The 24,664-nt window shown below is 40.0% G+C and overlaps 1 non-coding gene across 1 annotated transcript; it reads right to left on the reverse strand.

Moving 5' to 3' along the window:
* Positions 1-16,893: 16,893 nt before the first annotated feature.
* Positions 16,894-17,000, reverse strand: LOC145609866 (small nucleolar RNA R71). The gene has a single exon (XR_014106140.1). It is a non-coding gene; the product is annotated as a small nucleolar RNA R71 (small nucleolar RNA).
* Positions 17,001-24,664: the final 7,664 nt, after the last annotated feature.

Consider the following 24,664-nt stretch of genomic DNA (forward strand, 5'->3'; position numbering starts at 1 on the left):
GTAGACGGGTCCGCCTGTATTGGTGCGATTAAGTTTCTTCGAATTTGCGCCTGACTCAAACGGATGACTTCTGTTCTCTCTTTCAAGATTCTCTCTAAGTTTACTCTGAAATTTTTGTGAAGCGTAAACAAAATTATGAGGGTAAACGGATATATAAAGGGGGTAAATGAAGGGGTATTCCCGTAATTTACTCAGAAGTTGAAAAGTTAAATTTAGGCGGTAAAATTACCACCACTCAGAGAGTGACGCGTGTCACAGATGCCACGTGGCTTGCCACATCACACCTGTGAGGGGCAAATGTTTAGGGTAATTTTACCCCTCCATGTGGCCCAATCAGAGGGTGACACGTGTCAGCCCGGGGATGGTCCAAAATGGACCTATCCCTGTTTGACACGTGTCATTCCGGATATTAGGGGAAAAGGTTGGCCTTCAGGCCCAAATCCCGAGAAAGCCGTAATACGGCGCAGCCCATCTCTGATTAAGGTTCTGTCACCTGATCAGGGGCACAAATCCCAATGACCCTATAAATAGGGAGATTCCCCTCTTTTGGAGGGCACGTTTTTCCATTTACTACAAACTGTCCCTTGGATAGAGACAATTGAGCTAGAAAACCTAGCAGATCCCCACCTAAATTTCCGCACCTTTTTCTCTCCTTCAAGTTACTAACTTGAGCGTTGGAGGCGGAGCACCACACAAACGGTGTCTCCGTTGATTTTGCAGGTACAGAAGCCCTCCGGACCAGTCTTCGAGTTGTAACTCTCCCAAGGGACAAAAACACCCAAAACAATGACCATGGTTGGTTTGAGGGTGGGGCCTTGAGCTTATTTGATTTTGATGAAGAAAAGGTTCCTTATGATAAGGTTGAGGAGGTAGAGCCTACTTTTGATAATTATGAAGATGAGAGTCAAGTGTTTGGTGAGGTTGAGTCTCCAACTCCTATCTTAAATCTTAAACCATTGTCTTCCTCTTTCACCTTTGATGATCCTTTCTCTTCTACATTTACACCATTGAGAATGGTAAGGCCTTTTTAGAGGGAGATTGTACTTCTCATGTTTATCTTGAGCTACCTCCCAAGTTAGACCCTCAACCCTTTGATGAGCTTTCTTTGAACCTTGATGATGATTTGAAGCTTTTGAGAGCTTATTTAGGGTGTGAAGTTTATGAGGAGGTTGTGATTGAGAATGAGCTTAATTTGAATGATGATGAGTTGAAGAAGAGCCCTTTGGATGTATGTTCATTGGATGAGAGAGCTTGTGTTTCAATGGATAGTGGTGTAAATGAGCAACCAATTCCCATTCTTCACCTTACACCTCAATTTCAAGAAAGCTTGATCTTGTTCCCTACTATCCCATGTCATTACCTTCTTTTCTCATATCCCCTCCTCTTGAAGAGCCTTTAGTCCCCCAAGTGCCTCATTTGATGACTTTTGAGGATAATGGTGGGATTTCCAACCAAAAAAATTTTGTTGAGAAGAGTATGCCTTCTTCTTTTTCTTTTATTTCTCTTCCTTTTTTCTTATATTCTTGTTTTTCCCTTCTCTCCTTTTTCTTCTTGGCATTCATCTTCTCAACCTCATAGGCACGCACTAAGCATGTTGCATGCCTTCATTTTGTCATGTGCATACTTGCTTTCATATGAAATGTGTAGTAGTGAATTTGACAAGCTCTTGAGTTCGTTGCAATACTATTTTACTAGAGCGATCAAGCTTGGACCTTAAGCAAGCCTTTCTCGGGAAGTAACCCGTGTTTTAGATTAGATTTTTTAGAATAGACTTTCTCTCATGGAATTGTTTGTGTGCTTTTTCCTAGGTACATGACTTGATACACTTTGGTGCTTCAATGTGGATCAAGAATCAAGGAAGGTTGACTCCTATTTTTGCTAGCATATGGAAGCCAAAATTCAATATTAAAGGATGTTAGCTTTGAAAGGTTAAAATTGGTCATTTGCGGGTATTTACACCCACCTAATATCCGTTAATATCCTTCCTCGCTCTTTCTCTAGTGGATGATGACTTGTTGGACATATGTTGGTTCGTTGGATTGATTTCCTTGTTTTCCCCTCCCATGGATTATTTGATTTATGTTTGAGTGTATTGTCTCATTCAAGCTTGGGGGAGGTTTTTCTATCATGTTTGGTGGGAATTTGATTCATATATGCTATGCACCTTTGTATATGCGCTTCCGTGTTTCTTATGTCTTGAAAAACTCCAAAAAAGATTTTTGTTTCTATCAAGGCAAATTCGCAATGTGTTTTGTTTTGTTCTTGCTTTGGACATAATAACATTTGGACTTGTATACTTTGCTTTTCCTCCTAAGTGGTAGTGGTGTGCACGGTTTGAGATTACGTTGGTTGATTCTAGGATAAAGCATGCTAAGGTAGTTGTATAGATTTATGGGGATCATGAAGCCGGATTCTACTTGTTTGTGGCATGTTTGGTAATTGCTCCCCATCTTCGATTTGATAACCTTAGTGAGTTTTTGCTACAACCATGTGAGATTCATACTTTTTAAAGCTTTCAACATATTCTTGCATGAGCGGCTTGGATCCTTGACTTTCGCAAACCTAATCTAGAATCTTAACGTATGATTCCTAAGATCAAGACCGAACCACCTAGGGAGGACAAAGGCATCTTTTCGGGGAAATATTATTTGTTAATCTAGAATAGTTTCCTTATTTTTAGTTTTAGGTTTAGGGATACATTTGCCTACGTGCAAGCCCTTTGAGCCTTTTTCCCTTCTTTTCAAGCCACATCTTTAGAATCTTGAGCCTTTTTGTTTCATTTTCGTTTCCATTTTTGGTTTTGGTGAAGCAAAAGATCATTATTGTTGGAGTTTGTGGTGGAGGAGTTTGGATATTTGGTTCTCTTGAAAGCAAGTTTGTGTTGTGTATATTTTGTGAATAATGGCAAGTGAATAAATGAAAAAGTCGTCCAAAGTGAAAAAGGCAAGGACAAAGCAAGTGCAAAGTTGAAAAAGTCGTCCTAACTTAAAAGAGGCGAGGACAAAGCACTATTAAACAAGAAAAAGAAAAAAAAAAGTGAAAATGAAAAATTCAAAAATAGATTGATGTGAGTATCCTTCTCCCTTTTTGAGCATTGAGGACAATGCTCTATTTAAGCTTTGGGGGGAAGCGTTCTCAAGCTTTTTGTGTATATGTTTGTGATCTTAGCTTTGAATAAGCTTGGGAGTGTTGGCGCTTTTGTTTGGTGCTTACTTGATTTTGGTGTTGAGGTTTGATCACCCTTTGCTTCACAATTTAGGTTAACCACCAAATTTTAAATCTAGCCTACCTTTAGCCTTTTTGCCTTACGTTAACACCTTTGGAGAGACATTTTGACCTATGAGTTGCGTCATTCATCGGTGGAGGGAATCATGGGTTATAGCCTATGGAAAGGGGATATGTAGTCAAGATGTCGAGTAGCCAAAAATTTGATCTTTTTTCGGTTCTTTCGCGGAATCTATAAGATGCTCACTAAGGGGAGATATGAGATTAGTAGGGGGAACGCGGTAAGACCGTTTGGGATGAAAGTGGAGTGTGATAACTAGTTCCTATGCTTAGCATATTTATGTTTCAATCAACCTTAGGTATCTTATAGCGTGCACTCCCTTAATCATGCAACCAATAGAGCATATCAAGCTATTCTCCTAGAGGTCTAACTAGTGTCAACTACGATAAACTCTAGCTAGGAAACATCACAAGACACCTCAATTGTGTAAATGCAAGCCACAAATTAATTGTCCGTATCAATGTGAACTTACAATGCAATCTAGTGCAACAATAAAAGTTGGCCAATCTTCAATCAATCACACACATGCACATGATCATCAACCAAATTTAATCACATTATCAACTCCATCAATTATCCCCAATTAGCACTAATCCATTACTCATACATGCTTCACCATTGCCCTAGCAAGTAATCTAATCACTAGCCATTGTAATGAAGATCAAAATAAAACTAAGCAACACATTCATCATGATCATATCAAATAATCTAAAATCAAATCACAAATCAATCAAACTTAAATCAAACTAAAACAATGAACAAGGAATAAGGAAAACAAATGGAATCAACTAAGATCAAACTATAGATTGAATTAAAGAAAAGGAATCCTTACAATACTTGATCAAAGATCAATGGAAATGGAGAAATCTTGAATTATCAACAATCAACCATGAACTTCTCTCTCTAAAAACCTAGAGTTTCTCTCTCTAAAAATTTGATCTAAAATTATCTCCAAAAAGTTCTCTAATTAGTCCTCTCTCTTAAATTAGAAGGAAAGACTATATATAGGAAAGATAAAAAAAGAGTTAGTTAGATAGTCCAAAAATAAACCCCGGAAGGTATGGTCGCATCAAGGAAGAGGCGCGGCCGCGGGAAAAAGATTACGGAACAGAAAGCCAGGTAGGTGCAGCCGCACTAAGCTGATGCGTGGCTGCACCATGTGCGTGCGCACTCGCACCTGGCAGCAGGACACCCTTCCTCTCGTTCGTCCTAGCTCATCCTCGTGCGCTCGTCTTGGTGATGATGATGAACACTAAGGTAGGTAGTCTTGAAATGGATACTTTGGTGGGTTTATGGCAAAGTTGATGCCCCCACCACATACGTGCACCGAACTCTTGACTTGCTCCTTGCGTTCCATCAAACTTGAAGCTCCAAAAGGCGTACACGAGGCATCCAAATTGATGAGAAATGTGAGAGGAAGGCTCGAGAATCCTTGGAAACACGATCATAACCTAAAAACAAACGAAAACAAACAAATAAAAGGGAAAAAGAACAAATAAACAAAGATATGCACAAAACAAGGAAACTAACTATGGAAAGCATAAACTAATGAAATAAAGAACAAAACTAAGAAAAACTAAGGAAATGAGCTATAAAATAGCACGAAAAATCATCCTAAAAGAGGCCAAATTAGTGCCATAAATGACACTCATCATCTTCACCCTCCAAATACATAATCCTTTATTTATAAATTATTTTGAGCCTCGTCTAACGATAGACCTTTCTTTTTTCAACCTACATCTACCTGACCTTGGGATGGGATAGTGTGCAACTTATGCAATTTTGGATTTTAATTTATTAAAAGCTTGAGTAATTCAAAAGATTAAAATAGCAAAAATAAGCAAACAAAAAATAATAAAAGTGTACAAAAGGGCAAGTGTTCCAATGTCTATGATATGAAAATATCTTTGATATGAACACGTCTCAGCTTGCGTCTCTTATCGAGTGCCTGGTACCGTGTCTGAGAAACATGAATGCCAAGTGAGTGATAGACCGCATGATCGAGATTGCCCACACTTATCAAAATAAAAATGCAAAAGAAAAAGAAAAAGAGAGAGAGAGAGAGAGAGAGAGCAAAAAATAAACAAAGAGAGCTCAAAAGTGAGAAAGCCTCAAGCATAAACATATAAAGATTCAAAAGTAAGGTTGCACACCTTGGGGGGCTTATCTAGGGTCTTTAGCCTTTATCCCTTTCTTCTTCAACCTTTAGCCTAACCACTTTACAACCCTTAAAAACACCTTTTTGAGGTATACACACACTTGTGGTAGGTTCGGCTAGAGCTACGTTCGGCCTGATTCCTAATGGATACTACGTAGGCAACCTCACAAAGACGTGCGGCCGTAATAAAATGCATTCATATTCACATTCACACACCCACACCATGATCATATCAAAGGATCTCCTATGCTCATCCCTATTCGCTTAGCTTAGAGCTGGACTTGGGGGCTTGATCCCTACATCATTAGCCTACCTAGCATAAGAGTCACCATCATTTGACTCTTCTCAATATATTTTCCATACACTTCGCCTTTGCAGTCTAACTTAATGTCACAGATACGTGGCCCCCATATTAAATTATGCGGACCTCATACAACAATTTCAGATTCCTTGGTTCGCTAGTTAGCCCATATAAGCAAATTGACATGATTAATAGTCGGCTCGATTACAATCGTAGTAAGTGATTGGCCTGATGAAATTAAACATCGTCTCACTTAGCTTAAAGCGCCTAAGTATTGGCTCATCACAAGCACCAAAGCATCGGTTCAAAAGCAAGCGCATCACTTATACGACAAATGTTCCAAGATTGGATTGTCATCCCCAACTGACAAGATTTCCAAATGTGGATTGTCGCGTATCTTCGTCAAACGACAATTTTTCCTAGATTGGATTGTCACCTATGGCAAAGATTCCAAGTATGGATTTTCGTGCTCCTTCTCTGTTTGGAAAATTTTTCCAAGTTCGGATTGTCATATATTCATCAAAACCTTGGCAATTTTTCTGAGATTGGATTGTCATATACCTAGTTCCCTATGGAAAAATTTCCCAAAAGATTGTCGTAGGCCTTTGTTCATCATAAATTTCGGCAAAGGTTCCTTAACGTGGATTGTCATTCATTTCAGTAGGTGGCAAATTTTGCCGAAGTGGATTGTCGATCGGCTCTTCTTTGCAAATGTTCCAAGATGCGGATTGTCAATAGTGGCAATATTTTCCTAAGAGCCGAGACGTGTGCTCGACGATGCAAGATACGCGTTTCTTAACTCTCGAGAGTTATGTTTTAAGATGTGGATTGTCAATCGTATCAAGGTTCTTATGACAGATTGCTACGAAACATTGGCAACTTTTCCCAAAAATTGGATTTAGGCAAATTTTCCAAGGTACGGATGGTCGCTTCATTGTGGCAACATTTCCAAGGATGGATTGTTACGAAGCATTGACAACTTTCCCTAAATCGAATTATTATTCAAGAGTTGTGTTGACAACTTGTTCTTGAAGAAAAGAGGATTGTCATCACCCCAAGGTATCGCGGCAGTAAAATTCAAGCATATAAAGCTCCATTGCTCAGAGATGAGTGAACATCAACAACAGCAAGATGGTGTTCCCTAGCTTATGGAAGATTGTAACAACAAAAATGGTTACTCCAGATACGTGTGCTTGACGGTGCAAGATACGCGTTTCTTAACTCTATTTATCTATTTAACTAACGCTAGTTTGCAAGTATCGGCATTACAAGAATGATTTAGGATCACAAAACGTTCTGAATCATTCTCCGTCCCTATCGATACTTTGACTTTTTTTTTCGAAACCTAAGTTTCTCCAAACTCAGTCAAAGTGGGGGATTCTGTAGACACCCATTTGTGTCTCCCCAAAACCAAACCCAGTAATGAATACATTTCACGTCGAACCATAATTGAATCAAGTAAAGTGTGAAAAGACTAGTGTTGTGGTAAGTTTTTATTAAAAATCTTTCTTTCTGTTTTTGAAAATCAACTCTATTTTATGAAAATGTCCAATACAGTTTGTTTGGTCCATGATAAGGGTCCGATAATGGCGTAGTTGGATGGGGCTTAAAAGACCTTTCCAACGATATATTATAAGCCCAATTCCGATGAATAATGAGGAAGTTATGGCCAAAATACTAAACTGGGCCCAAACCGAATTCTACCTACGACCCAATGATCATGAGGAGGGTACAAAGGTTTAATCCTATTCCTAAAGTAATTAGGATTGATTAGAATCTTCTATAAGATTGTAAAAGATCTTAATTATCCTTTTTTGAAAAGATAAGATCAAAGAGTTTGAATTTGAATAAAACTTTCCGTTTTTAGAGTCCTAATTCTATTCGGATTTAAATATGTTCAAAGATAGTCAGATATTATTTTTTTGTCAAATAATTTTTATCCAAATTTTATATGGTTGGATAGATCTTGAAATTATCTTTCTAATGATATATTATAATATTAATTCCGAGCTATAACGAAAAAGATATGAAAGAAATACGAAACTCCATCCAAAACTGATACCCTGCCACTATTTCGGCCATATCTTTTTATATACAAAATATTAGAATCAAATTCTAGTTGGGTTGGAAATTAGACTTCAAGATCTTTCCAACAACATATTATATGACTTTTTTGGACTTCTGGATCAAAAGATATGATAAAAACAAAATACGCAAAAAACTGACTTTGTCGCAAAACGACAGGCTTGTCGCCTGGCGACAGCTGGCGACAAGGTTGATTTCCAAGAGAGAGCGTGGAGTGTTATTCTTTTTCAAATTCTGACTATTTTTCAATCAATTTCCAGACTGTTTTCCTATAAATAATGTCCTGGACCTCCGTTTTTATTCATCAACTCTCATCAAGAATTACTTGATTTTCTCTCTCTTTCTAAACTAGTTTTTAGAAACACAATACCGCATTTATTAGATCTTGAAACACCTAGCCAAGTTCAAAGTTGCCTTCGCCCCAGACGTGAAAGGTTTATACTTTTCTGAGGGCTTGGTCCTGTATCCAATCTAAACTTTATAACTCTTTCTTTCAATTATTTAATTTAATTCTTTAATTTTATTATTTTCATTGAAGTTTACTAACTCGTATATTTTGTTAATACAAAGAGGTACGAGGCTTTAAAGTAAGTAATTAGCTTACTCCATTTTTATTTCAATGTAGAAAGCATGTTAGATTTGTTTAATTCCTAGTATCATGTTAGGATGTTATTTATTGCTTTCTAGAATCATATTTAGGGTGCCTTTTACTCTTATCTAATATCATGTTAGGTTTAAAGCTTTGATCTTTGATGTTTAGTGACGTGCTAGGATTTGTTATTAATGTTGTTAGTATCATGCCTATGATCTTGCTATTATTTAGCTTTATTATGCCTTATTATGATTATGATATTGATATTGTTATGATCATTATGTTGCTTGATATATTTTATTGTTATTGCTTGATCACGCTTTTTATGTATGTTTAAAGGGAATTTGTACTTGAAATCATGCTTAATAAGAAAATTAATGATTTGGTTTAGGCTAATATGATTTTAATTCAAGTGATCGCCAATAATAGATTTATTTGTGCATTAATGATCAACCAACATAAATTAAACATGTTTAGGGTAAATATAATATAATGTTTGCATGTTAGTCAAAAAGTGCACATGAATACGAGTAGAATAAAGTAGAGGCCTATTTTATAGGGCGGGCCCTTTCTTTTGTAGATTGGATTCATACCCTCATCCCCGAACCCTATTTGGTTCAAGACCTTATGGAGTTGACGATCTCATGGATCGTTAAGGGGTGCAACCTTCACCTCATGAGCGGTTTAGAAGTTCCTAAAACTTGTTGGCGACTCTTTTGCTCTCTTTTCTTTCCCTTTGGACGCCACCATACTTAAGTGTATGATCACATTGGGGTTCAAGCTTAGGGTTAATGCTTGAAATATTCCCTACACTAAACCTAAGCAATAAATGAACCACAACATTCACATTTGCATGTGCTTTCTGTATTGAATCCTGTGGAACCTTATGGATGCAGCACCAATCAAAGCATGTGCTTAGCTGTCAAATTCGATCTATCGTCCAACGAAGACCAATTTCACTTACCTGCGTATTCCTCTGTAGTAGAATCATAGACGATGAGTCCGTGTATATAGTTACAGCTGGCAATGACTTTGCTGCCGCCTAGAGTAGACCTTGTAGGCAGGCGTTCATCTCCGAATGGAGAGCAGATTGGGTCAAACCGCTGCCGCCCAAAAGTTGTTATTTTGAGATTATGCTTTGTGGCGATTATTTAATATTATGTATAAAACACAAACATTGGTTAAAGCGATGTATATATTCTTTAAGTCAAATTATTGCACTTAAATAAAAAACAGACGGGATATTAAATATGTTCTAAAATTTATGCTGCATAATGAAAAATTACAAATGGGAACCATGTTAGATTTGTTTGAGTTATTATTTTAAACTTATGATCAATCGAGTCCAATTTAGTTTCTTTAAAAAAAAATCTAATTCAATAAAGTTTAGCTTTATTCAATTTTATAGTTCATCTGATTTCATTTCAGTCTAAATCAGGGTCTTTTCTGATTTATTGAACTGAGTGAGATGAACTACATTGTTTATGAGAGAAGGAAATTAGGAACTGAACTGAACTAATTGGAGCTGAGCTGAAATGAACTAAACTGAAATTAAGCAGAAGTGAACATGCCCTATCATAATAACACGTTTTTCTTGTTTATGCAGCAAAAAAATTAATTCTAAAGTAATGTTCTCAATCTATTAATAAGCAAGCTCTAGCCAAGCTAGACTCATGAAACAGTGTTTTACCATTATTAACACTTGAGCTTAAAGAATTGATAAATGAAATCAAACTGCTAGAAACACTTTCAGGGAAAAAAAAAAAGTATGTATTTCTCATATTAAGTTATGCTTATTTCCAACAAAAAAAAGTCTCTCGAGTAGGGTTTCTGCGAGTCTCTGGTAGGGCTTCGTTTGTTCTTGTTTCTTCGTGCTTTCAATCTGATTTGGTGCGCTTTTCCACTACAATTTGTTCTTTGAGAGTCTTGTTCTTAATTTATTCACTATGGCTGATGAATTGGTGAAAGATTGGGAAAAACTCCGATTGACAGAAGAGGAAGATAAGGTATATGGGGTTGAATTCTATGCCTCTGCTGATTCGATCTCGATGACTTGAATGGATCTCTCGCTGGTTGGCAAACTGGTAACCAAAAAACCATTCAATGTTGAGGCTATGAAAAGGGTTATGAAGAATCTCTAGCGTTTGATTGACAATGTTGCTATTCGTATGGTCGAAACCAATTTGTTCATCTTCCAATTTTTCAATGAATCTGATAAGACAAAAGTTATGGAAGGAACGCCATGGGCTTTCGATAATCAGATATTGCTCCTCCGGGAACTCAATGGAGATGATCAACCATCTGAAATTTCCTTTCAATTTTCCCCGTTCTGTATCAGAGTTCTTGACGTTCCCTTTAACCGCCAGAATGTTAGTTTTGCAAAGGAGATTGGGGGGTGTCTTGGTCGTTTTATGGAGTTCGATAAAAAAGACCCGCTTGGTTGGGAGAAGTTTCTGCTGGTTAAAGCAATGATTGATGTTGAGAAGCCTCTTAGAAGGGGTATGAAGATTGCTATTAGTAGTTAGGCTACGAAGTGGGTGGGTTTAAAATATGAACCTTTGGGTGACTTTTGCTACTACTGTGGTCGATTAGGACATTCTGATAAAGAGTTTCCCTACTTTGAGGAGCAAGGTGTAGAAGAATGTATAGTGTTCCAGTACGGCCCTTTCCTTAATGCATCTCCGATGCAACGAGCCTGTGCTAATGATGCTGATCGTGAGAAGGAAAAGAGATGGTTGGAAAATCTGTCCCGTGGGAAAGTGGTTCGTAAACCATCATACAGTGATCCAAATGTTATACGCCTCGGCCCACCTAGTGCTGCTCGCAAGCTGCTGTTTGACTCTCCATATGGCAGCAATGTGGACTCCCCGAAGCCTAGAGAATCTGCTTTGATGATAGTCATTGATCCGGTGAGTAATAAGGTCGTTCTGTGCCTGAGACAAGTTCCATCTGCCGAGAAAGATCACAATGCTGCTGCCGACCCCACGGCTACTAGTGTGCATGAGAATGTAGAGCAATCTGTTTTTAATATCACTAATCTAACCCTTGGGTGAGCAAAACATCACGACACCTGGAAGAGGAAGGATCGACAACACCTAGGTAATGATGATGATATTCAAATGATGTGTGATGGGGGGGTTGGTTGAGAGTACTAAAAGAAAATGTGATGATTTTTTGTATAATACAGTGGGTATGGGAACAAAAAAAATTTAAAAAAATTTTCTTCTATTGATTGTGATGTATCTTTTCAAATAGAGGGCCTTGGCTTGCCAAGCCCTTGAAAAACAATGAAAATATTAAGCTGGAACTGCTTCGGGCTAGGCAACCCGAGGTCCGTTAGAGCCCTCCAAGATCTTTGTTGGAGGGAAAGGCCGAATATTGTGTTTGTTATGGATACTAAGGTTAATCAAAGTATATATTCTTAATAAAATCATAAATCGTTGTGGCTATTCGAATGGTCTTTATTTGAGTAGTGTTGGTAGCTCTAGTGGTTGGGTCTCTGGTGGAATGATATCAATATTGACATTGTTTCGTACTCTATCCATCACTTTTCTGTTAATGTTCTTGATAAAAATAATGTGCCACTATGGCGTGCTGTGGGTATTTATGGGTGGCCGGAACAAGCTAATAAGCATAAAACATGGGATCTCATGACTCAAGTTAAAGCAACAAGTCATCTCCCGTGTATTATATTTGATGATTTCAATGAAATTTTATGCTCGACAAGGAAAAGGGGGAAGTCCAGAGAAGAGAATGCCTCATGGATGCGTTCCGGGAAGCTATTGATTTGTATGCTTTGCGGGACCTTGGCATCAAGGGTAGTATTTTTACTTGGGAAAGAGGAAATTCAATGACAGCATTATCGTTTCTTGCGGATGAGGGGTGGTGTAATATGTTACAGGATCATGAAGTTCGACACCTCCCTATCTTGAAGCCGGATCATTCCCCCATTATTTTATCTATTGAGAAAAGGCAATAGAATGAAGATGGTAATATGGGGTTCAAATTCGAACAATTTTGGCTTGCTCTAGAAGATTGCAAGGAGGTGGTTCAGGGGGCGTGGCTTGGGGCGACAATCTTAATTAGTCTCCCTCAAAAAATTGCGATCTGTGGTGAGAAATTAGCTAGCTGGGCTAATGTTACTTTTGGGTCAATCTACAAAAAAAATCAAGAAAGCAAAAAATTCCCTTAAGAAACTTAAAGAAGGGGCAATGGATGGTGCGAAGCTGGATAGGTGTCGTGAATTATCTAATGAGCTTGATGCGTTGTACTTGATTGAAGAATCATATTGGTTCATGAGGGCTCGAGCTAATGAGTTACGTGTTGGTGATAAAAATACAAAATATTTTCATCATAAGGCTAGCCAACGAAAAGCTCGTAATAGAATCAAGGGACTCTTTAATGATGATGGTAAGTGGAAGGGGGAAAGAGTTAACATTGATAGACTTATTGCTGCATACTTCTCCAAGTTGTTTGCCACTAGCTCGCCAACAGGTTTTCAGAGTGCCATGGAGGGGCTGAAACCGGTGGTAACAAACGAGATGAACCTGATCTTGGATGCGAAACCCACGGCTGATGAGGTCAAAAATGCTTTGTTTCAGATGCACCCTAATAAGGCCCCAGGCCCCGACGGTATGCACGCTCTAATTTTTCAGAAATTTTGGCATGTTGTCAGCCCTCGTATTATTGCTTATGTTCAAAGGTGGTGGAATGGAGAGATTGGTATTGCTGGAATTAATAATACATGTATAATTCTAATTCTGAAATGCAATGATCCAAAATTTATTTCGAAATTCAGACCTATAAGTTGTTGCAATGTCATCTATAAGATTGTTTCAAAAGTGCTGGCAAATAAATTAAAAAAAATTTTGGGTGATATTATATCCCTGAATCAGAGTGCTTTTGTCCCGCAGAGGCTTATCACGGATAATGCCATCGTAGCATTTGAGATTTTTCATGCTATGAAACGTGGCGGGGAAGGGAAGGAGGGTAACACTTGCGTTGAAACTGGATATGAGTAAGGCATATGATAGTGTTGAATGGGTGTTCCTAGAGCAAATTATGTTGAAGATGGGTTTCTCGACAAATTGGATTCACCGTGTTATGTGTTGTATTAATAGTGTTTCCTTTGCTTTCAAGATCAATGGCCGTATTTTTAGGTTAGTGGTTCCGTCAAGGGGGTTAAGGCAAGGTGATCTAATTTCTCCGTACTTATTCTTGTTATGTGCGGATGCTTTTTCGACCTTGATCACCAAGGCGGCAAATGCTAGGCTTCTCCATGGTGCTAGAATTTTCAGGAATGCTCCCCGGGTTTCCCATTTATTTTTTGCCGATGACAGCATACTTTTTGCGAGGGCTAACTTGCAAGAATGCTCTACTATTGCTAATATTATTAGCAAATACGAGAAAGCATCCGGACAGAATGTCAATCGGAGCATAACGAAGTCTTCTTTAGTAAAAAGGTTTGTTCGAGTCGAAGGTAAGAAATTATTGATATTTTGGGTGTTTGGGAAGTTGAACGTCATGAGAAGTATTTGGGGTTGCCTACTATCATTGGGAGATCGAAGAAAGCTAATTTTGCAGGGTTGAAAGAAAGATTGTGGAAAAAGTTGCAGGGGTGGAAAGAAAAATTGCTATCAAGACCGGGAAAGGAAGTCCTTATTAAAGCCGTTGCACAACCCATCCCGACGTACATGACGAGTATTTTTAAAATTCCTGGTGCCCTAATTGATGAAATCCATTCTATGCTTGCTCGATTTTTGTGGGGATCCACGGAGACTGCAAGTAAGATGCATTGGCTCCTTTGTCAACCAAAGGCCCTTGGTGGGTTGGGTTTCCGAGACCTCAAAAGCTTTAACAAAGTCCTCCTAGCCAAACAAATGTGGAGGCTTCATCACAATCCGGGTACTCTTATCCATTCGATCCTAAAAGCAAAATATTTTGAAAGTTGTGATGTTCTTGAGGCTAGCATCGGCTTTGATCCAAGCTATGCTTGGAGGAGTATGTGGGGTGCAAAGGAGTTGCTGCTCGTGGGACTTAAATGGAGAATACGGAATGGCGGTAACATCAATATGTTTGGAGCGATGCGTGGCTTCCTGGTAATACTTCAGCATTAATTCCTACTCCGTTGGGCACAAGCGACATGGAGCTGCGGGTTATTGATTTAATTAACCACCACAACAACTCCTGGTATGTTAATGTCATTAGCTCTAATTTTAATGAGACTGACAAGACATTTATACTCACAATTCCCTTATCTTCCAACTGCCCACCTAATAAGATGTATTGGTGGCCAACAAAGGATGGTGCCTACAATGTAAACTCAGGTTATTGGCTTTTAAAAAATGTGGCTCACTCTACTGCTACTGTCGACATGGATGGAGTTTGGTGATGTGTTCATTTTATATATATATTTATCCCCGTCCCTTGGTCGTAATTAGTAGTGTTTTTGGCTCCTACCAGCCACTTTTATTACTAATTTGTGTTTTCCAGTGCTTTGGTAGTTTTGCTTGAGTTTTGTAGGAATTTGTGTACTTGGAGCAATTTCCCGGGCTTTTAGAGGAGCATCTACAAGTATTGGAAGACCGCGACCCAGTTCGATAGCCCAAGGCCGATTGGAGGTATTAAATCGGTGACTAAGGGCTCGGTTATGAAGATCCAAGTCCGGAGGCCCAAGGGATGAAGATTCGAGGCCCAAAAGCCTCGCCCAAGTTCATGAGCTCCGCCCGGAGCACGCGCCCGGCCGGGCGGGCCAAAGCAAGAAGCGCCCGGTGCACGCGCCCGGACGGGCGCGAGAAGGTTGCTGAGGAAGAAAAGGCGGGCCCGGTCGGGCGAGCCACTGCCCGACCGGGCGCGAGTGTAGCCCTTAGGAATTTTGGCTTTCCGATCAGTTTTGCTTAGCGAATAATACTTGCTTAGTATTAATATGTTATTATTAGGCAAGATTAGATTATCTCTTCTTTTAATTGCTAGTACTCTAGTTTTATTTTCTCTTCCTTCTCTCTACTTAACTTTCTCTCTCTAGGTTTTATTTTCTTTCTTGTTCCTCAACACTTTTGTAATTCCGCCGTCTTGGTACGATTTCTTCCTTAATTAATCTCAGTATTTTATTCTTTCCAATTCCCTTCATGTCTTGTTTTATTATTATGTTTTGTTTAGTTTTGATTATGTCCGAGTAGTTTAATTCTAGGGTTTATGGGGATCCATAATTAATATGAAGGGGTAATTTATTATTTTTGATTATTGACTTTGCATGATAATTTCTTATTGAATTGTTTTAATTCTTTGCAATTAGATTATGAATCGAGCAGATGTAATTTGATTGTGATTGTTTAGCAATTTTGAATTGATGAATCGAGCAGATGTTAATTTAATATTAGAGGCTATTTTCAATAGGAACTTAGATCTAGTAAATTGCGAGAGCCTGTTAGATCTATGTTGGTTAGTAAATTGCGAGAGCCTGTTAATCATGTTATTTGTGCAATGTTGATTGATTGATTGTTATGCTTTATCCCGGAATATTAATTATTGGTGAACCTGTGACCTTAGGCCTTCTTATATTTGATTTTCTCCCTAAACTTAATCTCCATAGCATAGTTTCATATTAAATACAACAAATTGGTTACCTTGGTAATTTAGACTATATTAATTATTTAGGAGTAGAAAGACCAGTTTCCTTGTGGATTCGACCCTACTTCCCTATCTACTTTAGTTAGAGGATTTAGGTAATACTTTTGATTAGGTGATACGACTTTAGCCTGTCAAAATTTGGCGCCGTTGCCGGGGAAACGGTTTTATTTTTATTTCTATTTGTTTTTATAGTTTAGATTATTTTCTCTTTTGCCTCAAGGGACATTAGTTCTTTGAGGTAGTACTAATATCTGTTTTTTTTTAGTTCTTTGTTTATGCCCAGGTGTTCCAGATCAGGTTACATTCCATTCGATCCTGAGATCGAACGCTCGTTTCATAGATAAAAGAATCTTTACAGGCAGATCTTAGCAGGTTACGGGAGTAGTAATATTCCAGGAAATCCATTACCTACCTCTAGCGATTCGGAGCATTCTTCTGATTCAGAACTAGAGATGGGTACACCACCTCCACCTCGTAAGCTTAGCGATTATTCGCAACCATCGCTGACAGATTTTCCGCATCTTTCTCCTACGCCCGATCTCGAGGGAGTCCAGTTCGAGATCAAGCCCCAGTTCATAACTATGATAGAAAGAAAGCAATTCAGTGGAGCAAAGGGTGAAGATCCTAATCTTCACATTGCAGATTTCTATCAATACTGCAATATTATTAGGCAGAATGGGGTAACGCAGGATCAAATCAGGGAGATTCTTTTTCCCTTCTCTTTATGTGGAAAAGCTAAATTATGGTTTAATGGTTTGAATAGAGCTGCACTTGGTATTACTAACTGGGAGACTCTTGCGTTGAATTTTTATAACAAATATTACCCTGCAGAGAAAACAGCTTTATTAAGAAGCGCCATCCAGAACTTTACCCAGGAGACAGATGAAGCATTATATGAAGCTTGGGAAAGATTCAAAGATCTGCAGAGGGAGTGTCCTCACCACAATTTGGCTAAGTGGCAACTGATTCAAGCTTTTTACAATGGATTAGGAAATGCATCTAGGACAATTTTAGACTCCGCAGCTAGCGGTAGATTTATGAATTTAAATGTTGATGATGCAGGTCAGGTTATTGAAGATATGGCAATCCATAATTCCCAATATGGGAATGCTAGAGGTTTTGCTAACAAGGGCAAGCATCATGTTGATTCGGTCACTCTATTGCAAGCCCAGCTTACTTCTATTTGTCAGAAATTAGATAATCTTACCACTAATAATTCCAATTCTGTTGCTAATGTTTCTGCTGTTGCTAATAATGCTAATGATGCTTTTTGTGAAAATTGTGGAAGTGTAGGTCATTATGAACAAGATTGCAGGAGTTCAATGGAGCAAGTTAATGCTTTCCAAACTTACAAGCAAAATAACCCATACTCCAATTCCTACAATCCTGGCTACCGGAACCATCCCTACCTATCTTACCGTAGCACTAATGTTCAAAATCTGCCACCTCCACAACAACCACAACAAGCACCCCCTCCACAGCAGAAATATTACCATCCTCATGCCAATCAGAAACCCCCATCACAACCCCCTACTACATCTTCTGACCCTGCTTTATCAGAAATTAGGGCAATGCTGACTAATATGCAAAAACATATGGAGAGTAGAGACCAACAGATTGACTCTATTATAGCCATAATAAAGTCATGGACACCCAAATTGCCCAATTGTCCTCTACTCTTCAATCTCGTCAGCAGGGAGCTTTACCAGCGCAGGGAATGCAACCAACGGATCATGCAAATGCAATCACCCTAAGGAGTGGTTCACACTACGATGGGCCCCAAATGCCCAAAGAGGATGAACCTGAATTATCTGACATTGCTAATCCTGATTCCTTTGTACCAATTTCCCCTGCAGGGCTGCAGGGTAAAATTCCTGATGCTAATATTTTTGATGATTCATTGCAGGGTACAACCCCAAGGAAGGATGCACCCCAGGAGAAGAGTAGGGAAGCACCACCAGTTATCAAGCTACCTTTTCCCAACCGTCACTTGAAGACTAAGTTGGATAAACAGTTTGGTAAGTTTTTGGAGGTTGTTAAAAATTTGCAGGTAACAGTTCCTTTCACAGAACTTATTACTCAGGTTCCTGCATATGCTAAATTTATGAAAGACATTCTGACTAGGAAAAGGGCCTTTAATGAGGTAGAAACCGTAGCATTCACTGAGGAATGTAGTGCACTTTTACAGAATAAATCCCCTCCTAAATTAAAGGATCCCGGTAGTTTTTCTATCCCCTGTCATATTGGTAATGTCTTCATTGATAAAGCATTATGTGATCTAGGTGCTTCTGTTAGTGTAATGCCATCGTCTGTTTGTGCTAAATTAAATATGGGAGATTTAAAAGTTACTAATATAACATTGCAAATGGCAGACCGTTCTGTTAAATACCCCTTAGGTATTTTAGAGGATGTACCTGTTAGAGTCGGTAAATTTTTTATCCCCGTTGATTTTGTTGTTCTAGACATGGCTGAGGACACACAAATTCCCATTATATTAGGTAGACCTTTTCTCCATACTGCAGGAGCCATTATTGATGTCAAAAATGGTAAACTAACCCTTTCTGTAGGCGACGATAATATCACGTTTAATTTAGGGAAAGTTTTAAAAGGTCCAATGCTTGAAGAAAATTGTTATTTGATTGATGTGCTTGATATAATGGATGATATTTGTGAGGAAAGCTTACCACAGGTTCTTGCAAGGGACCCCTTGGAGGAAATTCTTTGTGGAAATTTGTCTGCAGGTGACATGAGCGTATGGAGCAAGGAGGTGGATGATATAGAAAGAGCTCTTGCCACCGAGGAATTCGATCCTAATGATTGTGTGAAGGTAGTAAATTTGGTTTAGGAATCAAAACCTGCAGAGGTGAAGAAACCTGAACTAAAACCTCTCCCTTCCCATTTAAAATATGTTTTCCTTGATGAGCAGGAATTGCACCCTGTGATCATTAGTACTGCGCTGGATGACCCACAAATTTCACAACTTCTAGAGGTTCTCCGAACCCACAAAAGGGCAATAGGGTACAGTATTGATGATCTCAAGGGTATAAGCCCTGATTTTTGTATGCACAGGATACACTTAGAGGACAATTACAAGCCCTGCGTTCAACCCCAGAGGAGGTTGAATCCTAATATGCAAGAGGTAGTCAAGAAGGAGGTTATGAAGTTACTTGATGCAGGTATCATCTATCCTATTTCTGACTCTAAATGGGTAAGTCCTGTACAGGTGGTTCCTAAGAAGGGTGGGATGACTGTCGTTAAAAATGATAAAAATGAATTAATTCCCACTAGAACTGTTACAGGGTGGCGTATGTGCATTGACTATCGTAGATTAAATATCGCCACTAAAAAGGACCACTTCCCTCTTCCCTTTATTGATCAAATGCTTGAGAGGTTAGCAGATCATAAGTTCTTTTGCTATTTGGATGGGTATTCTGGATTTTTCCAAATCCCGATCCACCCTGACGACCAGGAAAAGACTACATTTACATGCCCTTATGGCACTTTTGCATATCGTAGAATGCCCTTTGGTTTATGTAATGCACCTGCTACATTTCAACGTTGCATGATGAGTATCTTTTCTGAGTTCATAGAGTCTATCATGGAAGTTTTTATGGATGATTTTAGTGTTTATGATTCCTCATTTGATGCATGTCTAATTAACCTAGCTAAAATCCTGAAAAGATGTGAAGAATGCAATTTGGTCTTAAATTGGGAGAATTGTCACTTTATGGTGACGGAGGGAGTAGTCTTGGGTCATATTGTATCTGATAAGGGCATACAGGTGGACAAAGCTAAGATTTCAGTGATTGAGCAATTACCTCCCCCAGTTAATGTTAAGGGAGTTAGGAGTTTCTTGGGTCATGCGGGGTTTTATCGCCGTTTTATCAAAGATTTTTCAAAAATTGCTAAACCACTAACTCAGCTTTTGCTTAAGGATGCCCCTTTTGTTTTTACTGACGAGTGTCTTGAGGCTTTTGACAGGATTAAGCAGGCTTTGATATCGGCACCCATCATATGTGCTCCCGATTGGAACCTTCCATTCGAGATTATGTGTGATGCAAGTGACTATGCTCTAGGAGCCGTGCTTGGACAAAGGAAGGATAAAGTTTTGCACGCTATTTATTATGCAAGCAAAACTTTAGATGAAGCCCAAGTCAACTATGCCACCACGGAAAAGGAGTTTCTTGCTGTTATATATGCTTTAGAAAAATTTAGATCATATCTTGTTGGTTCTAAAGTCATTGTTTTTACTGACCATGCAGCTTTGAAATATCTAATAGCTAAGGCGGAATCCAAGCCAAGGCTACTCCGGTGGGTTCTTCTGCTCCAAGATTTCAATATAGAGATAAGAGACAAAAAGGGAGCAGAGAACGTAGTGGCAGATCACTTGTCACGTATCAGGTATGATGAGGGTAAGGATTCTCTTCCTATAGATGATTCGTTCCCCGATGACAACCTGTATGCAGTAGTAGAGAATCACCCTTGGTATGCAGATTTTGCTAATTATTTGGTGGGTGGTACTCTACCTCCTGACTTGTCCTACCAACAGAAAAAGAAATTCCTTTCTGATGTTAAACATTATTTTTGGGATGATCCTTTTTTGTTTCGTGAGTGTGCAGATGGATTATTTCGCAGGTGTGTTCCCGAATGGGAAGTTCATGGCGTCCTTACTAGTTGCCACACTTCACCCTATGGTGGACATCACGGCCCCTCTAGAACGGTGGCCAAGATTAACGAGTCAGGCTTCTTTTGGCCTACCATGTTTAAAGACGCTAACACTTTTGTGCAGGCTTGTGACTCTTGCCAGAGGACCGGCAACATTTCGCGGAGGCATGAGATGCCCCAAACTGGGATACTTGAAGTTGAAATATTTGACGTTTGGGGTATCGATTATATGGGGCCGTTCCCATCTTCCAATGGGAATTGCTACATACTTGTAGCCGTAGATTATGTGTCCAAATGGGTTGAAGCCATAGCATCACCAACAAATGATTCCAAGGTAGTCATCAAGCTATTCAAGAAAATCATATTTCCCAGGTTTGGTGTCCCACGAGCTATTATTAGTGATGGGGGTTCCCATTTCCACGAGAGACAGTTGGACAACTTACTTAAGAAGTATGGTGTGTATCATAGAACCGGGCTTAGTTACCATCCCCAAACTAGCGGTCAAGTTGAGGTCTCTAACAGAGAAATCAAGGCGATTTTAGAGAAGGTAGTAGCCAAGTCTAGGAAAGATTGGAGTATGAAGTTAGATGACACACTATGGGCATACCGAACAGCATTCAAGACACCGATTGGTACTTCACCTTATAGGCTAGTTTATGGTAAGGCATGTCATCTTCCCGTAGAATTGGAGTACAAAGCTTTTTGGGAAATCAAGGAGCTTAACATGGATTCTAAGGCCGCGGGCAAGAAGAGACTTCTCCAACTCAATGAGTTGGATGAGTTTAGATTGTCGGCATATGACAATGCACGCATCTACAAAGAGAAGACCAAGAAGTGGCATGACAAGAGGATCCTACCAAAAGAGTTTACACCGGGTGATAAGGTTCTTCTCTTTAACTCTAGATTAAAAAAATTTCCAGGAAAGTTGAAATCTAGGTGGTCCGGTCCCTTCACTGTCACAAAGGTGAACAAATTTGGTTCGGTGGAGTTGGTGAATAACAAAGGTGAAGAGTTCAAGGTCAATGGCCAAAGATTAAAAGTGTATCATGATGGTGCTACTATTAGGGATGTGGAGGAGACTCTCCTAACTCCACTTCCTAAATGAGCTCAAAGGAGGTAAGAAGGTCGTGCGGGACCTAGATAAACCAGCGCTTTGCGGGAGGCAACCCGTACTTTGTCTGTTTTTATTTTTGTTTTTCTTCTTTTTCTTATAAGAGGAGAGAGGAGGGAATTTAATGAGCTTTATGAGTTTTTGGTACAGTTTACAGGAAAAGAGTTAGCCAAATTTGAAGGAAGAAAAAAAAGGCGTCAAAACTTGTTCTCGGGCCCGGCCGGGCGGATCTTCGCCCGACCGGGCGCGAGAGTTGACGTATACGGACTAAAAATTGGCCCGACCGGGCGGGATATCGCCCGACCGGGCGCGAGAAGAAGTATGAAAATTTGAAGAAATTGGCCCGACCGGGCAGTGAGACGCCCGGCCGGGCGCGAGACAAGGGAAACTTTGGTGCGAAAGATCGCCCGATCGGGCGAAATGGCGCCCGACCGGGCGCGAGAGAGGGAGCCAAAACTGATATGTGATCGCCCGATCGGGCAAAACGGCGCCTGACCGGGCACGAGGATCATTTGGGACATTACACAAGATCGCCCGACCGGGCGGGCCCGACCGGGCGCGAGAGAGGGAGCCAAAACTGATATGTGATCGCCCGATCGGGCGAAACGGCGCCCGACCGGGCGCGAGGATCATTTGGGACATTACACAAGATCGCCCGACCGGGCGGGCTCTCGCCCGGCCGGGCGCGCCTACATCCCCTCTCCCCCGTCCCCTTTTTCTTTCTCTTTCTTCTTTCTTTCTTCTTCCGTCTTTCATTTTTCTTGAACTTTATCTCTCTAAAACTCTTATTTCCTCTGACTTCTCTCTAAGATTTCTTCTTATTCTCTTACCCAAATCCAAAACAAATTACATATTATTACTCCTCTCTTCATCCTCTACATTCTTACTTCAAAAATTTTCAAATTCCACAGAATATAAATTTTGACCACTTATAATGGCGGCTAAAAGAGCAAGAAGCTTACTCGGAGGAAGCTCCAGCTCCCAACAGTACGACCCGGCGCTCCAGCTCCCTCAGTGGCCGACGATCAAAATCGCGACGGCGGAGCAACGGGAAAAACTAGAGGTGCTCTACGGACGCGAGGTAATCCCTTCACGGTGGTTACACCGCCCTACTTTAGAAGCTTTAGGAATTTTTGGTTTTGTTAGGAGATTTATGAATGATATTGGTATGAGAAAATTTGTAGATATGCATTATTCAACATACCGTGAATTGACTTGTGAATTCTTATCTTCTCTTGTTATTCAAAACCATAAAAGTGGTCCAAAATTAATATTTAGGCTTAATAATAAAAACATCACTCTTTCTTTTGCGGAATTTTGTAAATTGTTTGAACTGGAACCGGAATTAAACCGCCAATGGAATGCTGAATTTAAAATGGAGGATGTTTATTTAGCTTTAACTGGTATTCCACATGTGAACGCCCAACATGCTAGTGCTAGGCCTATTCATCACCCCATCCCCAAATTGTGGCAAAGATTTGCCGGTGTATGTTTCCTAGGTAGAAATGAACCCCATAACTGTCAGACCAATGAACTAGTTGTAATTGGCCATTACATGTTTGGGTATGAAAAACTGAACATCGCCCGGTACATCATTCACCACCTAGGTAGGCACGCTACGGCCAGCAACCACCACACTACCCCTATCCGTCTTGGTGGCCTTATCACTAGGATAGCCATCAAGAAGGTCGGTTTTGTAGAGAGTGGACCTCACAGGATGACTAACATGGGGCCGGACACCTACATGACCTCTAGGTACCTTGAGGAGCTTGGGTGGTTGAGGGTAGACGAGAACCAGGTCACCCATTGGTGCATTAGGACAGGGACTGAACAACCCTTGCCTATTTTTCCTTTGCCCAACCTTGACCTGACCGCCTTTCCCCCAGGGCAAGAGTCTTATACTTATGCCCTGTTAGTTGGCCATGCTAGGGGTGAGGATCCGCAGCAGGCCCAGCCACCTCCTGTACAGCCCATTCCACAGCCACCATCACCACCCCGACAGTCCTATTCCGTCCCTCACGGTGACTCTGACCCAGTTTGGGATTTACAGAGTATTGGCCAGGCCATAGGTCGCATAGAGCAGACCCAGACCGAGTTCAGACAGATGATTGGTTCTGTCGACCATAGGTTAGGCTACCTCGAGAGGAACCAGGGTAGGGGGCTCTACCCTATTTATGATGATTACGCTCGTCGGGGCAACATTCCCGACGATGCGGTTTACCCAGACTGGTTTCAGCCCCCACCCCAGGGATACGATAGGGATCCCACTGCCCATGGCATTTACACAGACTACTCCTCGTTCCATGGGTACGGACAGGACATTCCTTTTGGGGGACCGCCGGGGGGGACTTTTCATGCTAACTATTTTGGTAGTGGCTCTTTCGGTGCAGATGGTGCCGGTTCCAGTGGTGGAGCAGGTGGGTCCTCTCATATGGACCAGGATGAGGATGAGTAGCCAGTTGGGCTACTTTCGAGCCAATGAGGACATTGTCCGATCTTGGCTTGGGGGAGGATTTTTGGATTTGGTATTTACTTTTCTCTTTCCTTTTCTTTATTTTTGTTTTATTTTGGTGTGTTTTGTTAGTTTAGATTTATTGCTTTTTAGATTAGTTTATTGCTTTCCTTATTTGAAAAATACAAAAAAAATTGAAAAATCAAAAAAAAAAAAAATACGAACCAATGAACTGTAAATCATGCTTCCCTGTGCCCCATACTTGAGAAATTTGTTTTGATTCTTGGTATTTGATTGTGAGCATTGTGAATTTGTTGATCATGATTTGAAGTTTAATTATTTGGATTCCTAAACATGCGTCAATTTTGCCCAACTACTTGTGAAT

The sequence above is a fragment of the Chenopodium album genome, chromosome 23 (genome assembly GCF_948465745.1).
Source record: "Chenopodium album chromosome 23, dcCheAlbu1.1, whole genome shotgun sequence".
NCBI classification, from domain to species: Eukaryota; Viridiplantae; Streptophyta; class Magnoliopsida; order Caryophyllales; family Amaranthaceae; genus Chenopodium; species Chenopodium album.